Raw genomic sequence first — 9,705 nt, 5'->3', positions numbered from 1 at the left:
ACTGGCATGCAGTGCAGCCTAGGAAGGACAGAACACAGCCCAAAGTGGAAGGAACAAGACCCTGAACAGACTTCAGGGAGCCAACAGCAGCACGACTTTCCAGACTGCTCAACTCTCAAACAGCTAGAAGGTCAGTGGGAGGGTTCCTTCACCCAGGAGAGGAGAGTGTCATCTGGACCCCCAGCAGCTACTGCAGTTGCAGATTCCATTTTTGAAGCCCTCAGCCTAGAACCCTTGGGGAAACTGAGCAGCAGATCTGAATCTCAACCCTGAGCTCTGCTCTGACAAAGAACTCAGAAGTCAAGTAACTGGCTGGGAAAATGCCCAAAAACGGGGAAAAAATAAGACAAGGGCTTGGAATACGATATTCCAGAAGTCAAAGGAACTAGAATCAAAACCAAGAATCACCTACCTAGATTGTTCTTCACTTCCATGTATTTACACTCTCAATCATTTATCCTCTTTTTTGTTTCTTTGGTAAGTCTTGTCATCAGAGATTCAGGTGTTTATTCTTCTATTCTTCCAATTATCTCTATTGTGGAGGCTATAAACTCTACATGTACACTTTTATTTTTCTTTTAGATCATTTAGGAGCATCCTGTGGGGTCTCCAAGCTCTTTTCAGAATCAGTAGAATCTTTTGCTTCACCAGTTGTTGATTCAGTTTCTTTTCTCTTGCAATACTTATTCATAAATACCTGAACTCTTTTACCCAATACAGAGGCAATATTTCTTTTTCTTGTTAGTATATCTACTTAGGCTGAAGGTCTTTATTTCAATTTTCTTCCTCCTGAGGTTTTTGGTAATGTCATCCCTTTTTCTTCCTTATTTGCCCCTATTATTTTGTCTCTGAATTCCTCCCCAACAATGGTGATATATTTGGGGGCTAGATAGATCTCCTTCAGTGTCCTCCATGTTCGTCAATGAACATATCACTGACCTTGATCTCTTCCCAGTGTAGGCTTTTATTGTGTTGTTGTTCAGTTGTTTCAGTCATATCTAACTCTTCATAAAACCATTTATGGTTTTCTTGCAAAATTCCTGGAATTGTTTGCCATTTTCCTTCTCTAGCTTATTTTACAAATAAAGAACTGATGTACATGGGGAAGATAACTTGCCCAGGGTCACAGAGCTAGTGTCTGAGGCCTGATTTGAACTCACAAAGATGAGCTCTCCTTACTCCATGCACAATATTCTATCCATTGCGCCATGTAGCTGCCCAGTATGACTTCTAGGGTGACAGAACTGGCCCAAGCTGGTTTGGGGGCACTTGCCTACAGGTTTAGTGGAGTGCCTCTACCACATCCTATGCTTCTCCATACTCTATTCCTACATTCTCTGGCTGAGTTGTACTGAAGAAAATATTCTATCACTTGGCTATCGCAGCCTGAGTAAATTTCCGATGTTTGAATCTTTGAGGCATTCAGAGACCTGAAAACAGAGCAGGTATAGAGTTGACTTCTATTACATATAATGCATTAGCTTGTAAAACCCTTGTTCAGAGCATGGTGCATAGTAGGTAATGGAGTTCTGGGTGAGCTCATCAGGGTTTAGGGTTTTCAAAAAAATTCAAGTTTTATGTTATTTGGGTTCTTGATATCCTAGACCAGTGGTGTCAAACACAAATAGAAATAGTCAATAATATATCTATCTATTTATCTATAACCTATCTATCTATCTATATCTATCTATCTATCTATCTATCTATCTATCTATCTATCTATCTATCTATCTGTGTATATATATATGTATGTGTATGTGCAAATATATATGTGTATATATATGTATACATATACATATGAGGGTATGTATATATGTGTGTATGAGTATGTATATATGTGTGTGTGTGTGTGTGTGTGTGTGTGTATACAAACAATAATTTTAGGCTGGTGGAAATTTGTGTCACTTTTTTTTTGAAGCTAGGTGGGTTGGTTCAAAATCTTGGATATGATTAAATAACTACCCACCTGCTCTTATCAGGTCAGGTAGAAGCTTAATAGAATTCATAATATATATGACTGTAGTTAAGAAGACTGACAGATGTCCCTGGAGAAATGGAGCTCAGGAGATAGTACCATGGAATATCACTAACAGAGACTAATAAACCAAAGAGCTCAGGTTCAGTGGAGAGCAAGGACATCCATGATGGGATGGGTATGGGCAGAAATGTTCCATAGGGCAGGGAAGAACAGAATATAACACAACACCAAGAACAAACCCAGTGAAGATTTTTGTCTAGGAGGGAAACGGGCTATTGAGAGAAGCAAAATGGCATTACCTTAATACCACTGTAATTCTATAGCATTGCAACTGTGTGTTGCTCTTCTGTGACTGTATCCTGGATATGTGTCAGTTCCTAGGCATATCTGTGTATATGATACATATATATGTGATGTACATTTTCTTGAGACGTAGGTCTCCATTTCTGATTCCTATCATGGGCAATGATGAATTATACTTTTCCTACTATTCTATTTAATCTGTCTGTGATGCAATGTATATCATCCTACTATTTTCAAAACTAAAGACATAGATTGAGATTTATGAGGCATGGGTTTTGTTAATGTGTATTAACAATGCACCTTGAACCTGAGATTTGAATTCTGGGGAACTCAGACATGAGAGGGAGATATCTTCTTGGTTGCCATATTTCCACTGAACAATTGATAGAAAGATGTGGAAAATATAATGTCTAATTCTATTGTTTCCTTTATCTGTTATTTTAAAAGTCATTTTAGTAGAGCAAAACAGTGAAATAGACATTCTTCCAATTTATTCCACATTCTAAAATTATACAAAATTCCTTGAAAGATAAAACATGGATATTTTTATTCAGTGACCAGCTCCTATTAATAGCAAGCCCAGCATTAAAGGGATTACCAAAGATGTTTTCATTTTCAGGGAGGGGATCCAAAAGAGAATCAAAAGTCAAATAGAATTTTTATGATGAGATTCTACAGGTGTTCTTGCTTATGGATAACCTTATGCTTGATTGCATCAAGTCCTAGAAGAACCCAGAGTCTCCTAAATGAGAATTTAGCCTATCCACACAGGGGAATAAAACAGGCAAGTATAAACATGAGAGTAAAGAATGCCTATTTGTAGACAACAATTTTATGAAAACCTGAAGATACATACATTTCTATGTCTATATCCCTATATTCATATCTGTCTACCTTTTATTTGTGATTTAATGTACAAGTTTATGTACATATCCATATTCCTATTCAGATGATATCTTATTCAAATATTGTAAATGGATGACATCATGATCCAGAATCAGGCAAAGAAAAGAGTGGTAGGAGGAGAATAGGTTAGGTTGATTTGGGAAACCATAAAAGATCAACCCCAATAACAATCACAGTTTTTATTTAAAATGGTACATCTTTTTAAATTTTTTTCTTATAATATATGTTTGTAAGCCATAGAACATTATAGAATCTCTCTATAATGAAAAATTAGTACCACTTGGAGATCAATAGAAAGTTAGATGGTGGGTGTAAACAGGCTACAAATGAATTGTCAAAAAAAGATAATGCTGGACAATATCTATACACTCCATGTATATTCTTGGAATATCGGCAGAATGCAAGGAAGGCTTGTAGGACTTAAAGTTGTACACTATGTGGTAAATGTATGAAAGGACAAGAATCACTTAGAATGAGTAAATCTGAATGGATTGAAATATGCATTATTTTATTAGAAGGAATTTCATGTATATCATATTGTATTGTTCACATGTACATGTAAATGCACACATGATGATATGTATATAAACATGCAAACAAATATTCAAACACATAAACATGTCAATGATCTGTCATTTTGTCAATACAGAAAAACTTTTGATTTGGTAAATCCCTCAAGAGGTGTAGCTTGCAGAACTTCTAAGATTTAATGGTTAAATCCTAAGACCCATAGAGATTAAGTTATTTGCTCAGGTTCACTATGCTTGTAAACGGCAAAGACATTTTTACTCTAAGATTAGTAGTCTACCCACTATGTCATGCTACGTATGTATGTGAGTGAGCTTGTCTTTGTACATCTCTTTGTACGTATGCATAAATGTATGAATATCTATTTATAAATAAAAATGTTCAGACACACATATATATATGTATGTGAGCACACACACATATACATATATATGTATACATACATATACACACATACTTATATATGCATAAAGTATGCATATATCTATATAGGCCAACACATTGTATGCTGTAGCACCAACGCAATATTCACAGTGCCTACTGTGGCCATGAATATCCCAGTGCAATTATGAATCTCAAAATACCACAGACTCTCCACATGGAAGGCAGAAGAAAAACATTTATTCAGACACTAGAAAGTGAAATTCATCTCAGCAACAAAAATCTATACACAATAACAATGCAGAGGACAACACCAGCCCCAAGCCTTCCCCATATCAGACTGCCTACAAACTAGCTCCATTAAACATATCACAAACAAGCTCTTTCACTCATACTAGCCAGCACCCTGCATCCTTCCTAGCTCTGACTGCTCTCAAGACTCACTTCTCAGTTCTTCTCCAGCTCCACCTCATTCTGTTCTATCCATTCAGCAAACTCCTCCCACCACAGGATCACAGGACTCAGACTTCCAGGTGACCCAGGCAGATCACACGGGCCTATTAATGAATATGAAAGATCTCCCTACTTAAATTACAATTACGTATGCTTATACATGCAAGTATATATGCATATATATATATATACACATACACACATATATGTAGGTATGCATGTATATGTATACTGAAATACTAGGTAGTTTGCCAAAATGTTGTCCTATTATATATTATATTTGACAAACTAAATAGTTTTCCAGTTATCCTCAACTGCTTGCTGCCATAAAATTCCATGTCTTTTATGTGAATATTCACCCAGTGACAAAATAAGGTTGCAAACAGTGAAAAAACATAATAGCATAAAAATCAAAATTGCACATGCTCCAAGATTAATGGAAAGTTCATGATATGTCTGGGCTGGCTTTGAAAAACACCAACCATGTTTGTTATATGATTTCTCCCATTTATTTTAGTTCTTCTGCACAGAATGAATGTAATGAAAATATATTAAATAGGAAAGTATGTGTAAATCCTATATAGATTTGTATGCCATCTTGGGGTGAGAGGAGGGTGGTGGGGAGTAGGTAGGGGGAAAAATACCTAAGTTTTATGGTAGTGATTTTGGATCATTAAAAATAAATAAAATGAATATATTAAAAAAATTAACCCTCTACAAGGGCATAAAACTTATACTTTCTGAAACATAGAAACATTACATGAATTCTTTGCTGATCATAACATAATAAAAAATTAAATCATTAAAGAAAAAAAGAAAAATACCAACCATGACTTGGTTATGAAAGAAAATTAAAATACATTATCATAGACATTTGTGACTGGAAAAGGAAATAGGCCAATCAGGTAACAAGAATGAGAGAGTATACATGAATAGATAGTCTAAGTGTCATTGATCCCTATGACATTTTAAAAGAATCAGAGGGGGACCTCCAAGGAATTGAATACAGCTTTGTGGAGGGATTATGGAAGAACATTGACAAGAACAGAAAAGAAAGAACAGGTGTAGAAAGATTTTTATATTCCCTAGCAGAGAGGAATACTTACATCAAGGAGATTGACCTAACAATATATAATATTAAAAGTCATATAGTTTAACATTATTCCACGTACTCTTTGTTATTCAGACATGTCATTTGGGTCCAACTCTTTGTGACCTCATTTTGGGCTTCCTTGCTAAAGATAATAGAGAGGTTTGTCATTTCCTTCTCCAGATAATTTTGCAGATGAGGAAACTGAGACACAAAAAATTGAGTGAATCACTCAGGGTCACACAACTAATGTCTGAGGCCAGATTTTTAACTCAAGAAATTAGGTCATCATGAATCCAGGTACAGCATTCTGTGCCTGCAAGGCCTACCTAGCATACCTACCTGCCCAAACTACAGTCTAATGTCACTTCTTTTAAAAATAAACATTGGTAAAAGGAAATACCACTTCTATAGCTTCATTATTTTAGGGAATATAAAAGAGTTGAAGGCATGAATTTGTTTATATAAGAATGATCAAAAACTGAAATGCTTTTAAAAAAATTTGAAAGCTTCCAAATTAAATAAAAATTTAGTGTATAAGAGAAAAGGAAATGTAAAAAATGTAGTTCATACAGACATATTTTCTTCTATAATGTACAAAAACATCACTATTTCACCATTCTTGCGTGGAAAAAAATGAGGGAGAAACAATTCAAATAGAGAAGAACATCTTTAAAAAGATTAATATTTTTCCCCTGAATGAATGTAAACTTTTCAACTATTAGAGCAAAGCAAGGGAATGGTATTCTGCACATTCCACTTTTTTCTATCGTTGCCTCCCCCAAAAGCTCTCTACCCTCCCCTCCTTTACTAAAATACACAATAACTGCAGCCAAGCTGGCATCATTCAGAAGTGCTTTCCAATTAGCAAACACATCTGGCTTCTCTACATCAAACTGGACTGTGATAGAAAGAAACCATTTCTGAGTTCATGACAAAGATGGCTTCCAAGAGCTTTAATGTTTCAAATCAATTTGACCTTTAGCTTTCTCATGCACAGATGGGAGTCTAACGCATGATTTACTAATCCTGAAAGGATAGGGACATCATATGCTTGACTTGTAATCAGTACAATATATTGAACACATGGGCACTTAAAATGATAATGACAGCAAACTTTTTCTTTATCAATTTATGCTTACTATATGTTCAGAATCTATTATTTCTGGAGTTTCCTCTGTCTGACAGAGGGGAAATGCTCTGCTTTGTTTTTTTAAGAAGTCAGAGTCAAGGGGCAGAGCCACAATGGTGGAATAAAAGTGGGGACTTGCTGGAGTTTCCCAAACCCATCCAAATACCTGTAAAAATGACTCTAAACAAATTTTGGAGCTGAAGAAGCCACAGAATGATGGAGTGAAGCAAATCGCCAGCCCAAAACAGCCTGGAAGGTCGATGGGAAGTATGTATCTCACTAGGCTGGGAGCAGAATGCAGTTCAGTGCCCCAACACAGACAGGACCTGAGCAGGTCTCAGGGTACTGAATCACTGTCATATGTGGCAATTTCTGGATTTCATGAACCCAAAACACTGGAGACAAATTGAAATGTCAATGGATAAAAACCTGACAGATCTGTGTGAGAGAGTAGAGTGGTCTGGAACCATTTCCAAGTTGGCAGAGGTGGTGGAGGAGACCGTGGTAAGCACAGCAGCCACTGTGGAAGCAGTAGTAGCTCTTTCTGGAGCTCTAGGCCCACAGACTGTAGGGGGATCAAGTAGCTGACAACTCAGCCCCACCCCCATTGAAAACAGAGAACTAACTTGAAAAAGAGCAAGAAGTCAAGTAATTGGCTTAGGAAATAAGCAAAAACAGGGGGAAAAATCAGACTATAGAATCTAACTTTGTTGACAAGATCAAAACATACAATCAGAAGGCAATACCAAAGTCAAAGCTCCTACATCTACAGTCTCCAAAACAATATGAATTGATCTCAGTCCATGGAGGAGCTCAAAAAGGATTTTGAAAATCAAGTAAGAGAAGTAGAGGAAATATTGGGAAAAGAAATGAGAGAGATATAAGAAAATGAAAAAGAAATCAACTACTTGCTCCCAAAAATGTTGAAGAAAATAACGTTTTAAAAAATAGACTAACCCAAATGACAAAAAAAGATTCAAAAGGTCCATGAGAAGAAGAATTCCTTAAAAAATAGAACTGGCCAAATGGAAAAGGAGTTCCAAAATACCACAGAAGAAAATAATTCCTTAAAAATTAAAATGGAGCAGATGGAAGCTAATGACTTTAGGAAAAATCAAGAAATTATAAAACAGAATTAAAAGAATGAAAAAATAGAGGACAATGTAAAATATCTCCTTGGAAAAACAACAGACCTGGAAAATAGATACAGGAAAGATAATTTAAAAATTATTGTACTCCCTGAAAGCCATGGTCAAAATAACAGCCTCGACATCATTTTTCAAGAAATTATCCAGGCAAACTATCCTGATATTCTAGAACCAGAGAGTAAAATGAATATTGAGAGAATCCACTGATTGCCTCCTGAAAGAGATCCCAAAAGGAAAACTAGGGGTATTATAGACAAGTTCCAGAGCTGCCACTTCAAGGAGAAAATATTGCAAACTGCCAGAAAGAAACAATTCAAGTATTGCGAAAATACAATCAGGATAACACAAGATCTAGAAGTTTCTATATTAAGGAATTTCAGGACCTAAAATATGATATTCCAGAAATCAAAGGAGATAGGATTAAAACCAAGGTTTTACTGAGAAAAACTGAGTATAATACTTCAGTGAAAAAACTGTTATTCAATGAAATAGAAGACTTTCAAGCATTCTTTATGAAAAGACCAGAGCTGAATAGAAAATTTGATCTTCAAATATGTGAATCAAGAGAAGCATGAAAAAGTAAACAGAAAAGAGAAATAGAAGAGCTCTATTCTAAATTTCATTCTCAAGTTGAACTGTTTATATTCCTACATGGAAAGATAATAAAAGATAGTATTTGTAACTCTTCAGACTTTTCTTAGTATACATATATACACATATATATGTATGTATATGTGTGTATACATATATATATAATATATTATATATATGTATATATATGTATATATATATATATATATATATAGACAGAGGGAACAGAATGCATTGAATATAAAATAGAATGGGGTAAATTATCTCTCACATAAAAGTGGCAAGAAAAGCTTTTTCAATACAGGGGAACAGCGGGGAGCTGAGAGGGAAAGAGTGACCCCTACTCTCATCAGATTTGACTTCAGGACATTCAATTTGGTATGAAAATCCATGCACACTCAATTTGGTATGACAATCAATCTTACCCTATAGGAAAGAAGGGGGAAAGGGGATAAGCAGGAGCATGGAAGGATAGAAAGGAGGGCAAATGGGAAGAAGGTGAATTTAGTAGTTAAACACTTTTGAGGAAAGACAGTATCAAAAGAGAGAATAGAATATATGGGGGTGTAGGATAGGATGGAGGGAAATATAGTTATTCTTTCACAACATGACTGATATGGAAGTGTTTTGCATGACTACACATTTATAAACTATATCAAATTGCTTACTTTCTCAATGGGGATGGGTGGGGAGTGAGGAAGGGAGAGAAATTGGAACTCAAAGTTTTAAAAATAAATGTTAGAAACTATTTTTACATTCAACTGGGAAACAAGACATACAGGCAATGGGGTATAGGTATCTATCTTGCCCTACAAGAAAACAGAGGGGAAAAGGATAAGAGAAAGGAGGGCTGTGATAGAAAAGAGGGTAGATTGGGGGAAGGGGTACTCAGAATGCATGCTATCTTGGGGTGGGCAGAGGGGAGAGATGGGGAGAAAATTTAGAATTCAAAATCTTGTGAAAGTGAATGTTGAAAACTGAAAATTAATTAATTAATTTTAAAAAAGAAGTCAGTCAAATCTTTGATTCACTATATCTATATCTATAGATAGATAGATAGATAGATAGATAGATAGATAGATAGATAGATATGCTATTGCTCATAACAGAGCTATTCATTCTGACCTAGATCTATTGATCCTATAGTGAGAATAAAGTAATCTAGGAAAAAATGTTTAATTAGTGATAATAAAAA

This window comes from Notamacropus eugenii, chromosome 2, assembly GCF_028372415.1.
Source record: "Notamacropus eugenii isolate mMacEug1 chromosome 2, mMacEug1.pri_v2, whole genome shotgun sequence".
NCBI lineage: Eukaryota > Metazoa > Chordata > Mammalia > Diprotodontia > Macropodidae > Notamacropus > Notamacropus eugenii.
The sequence above is the reverse complement of the archived record's forward strand: the minus strand, read 5'-3'. Positions refer to the sequence as shown.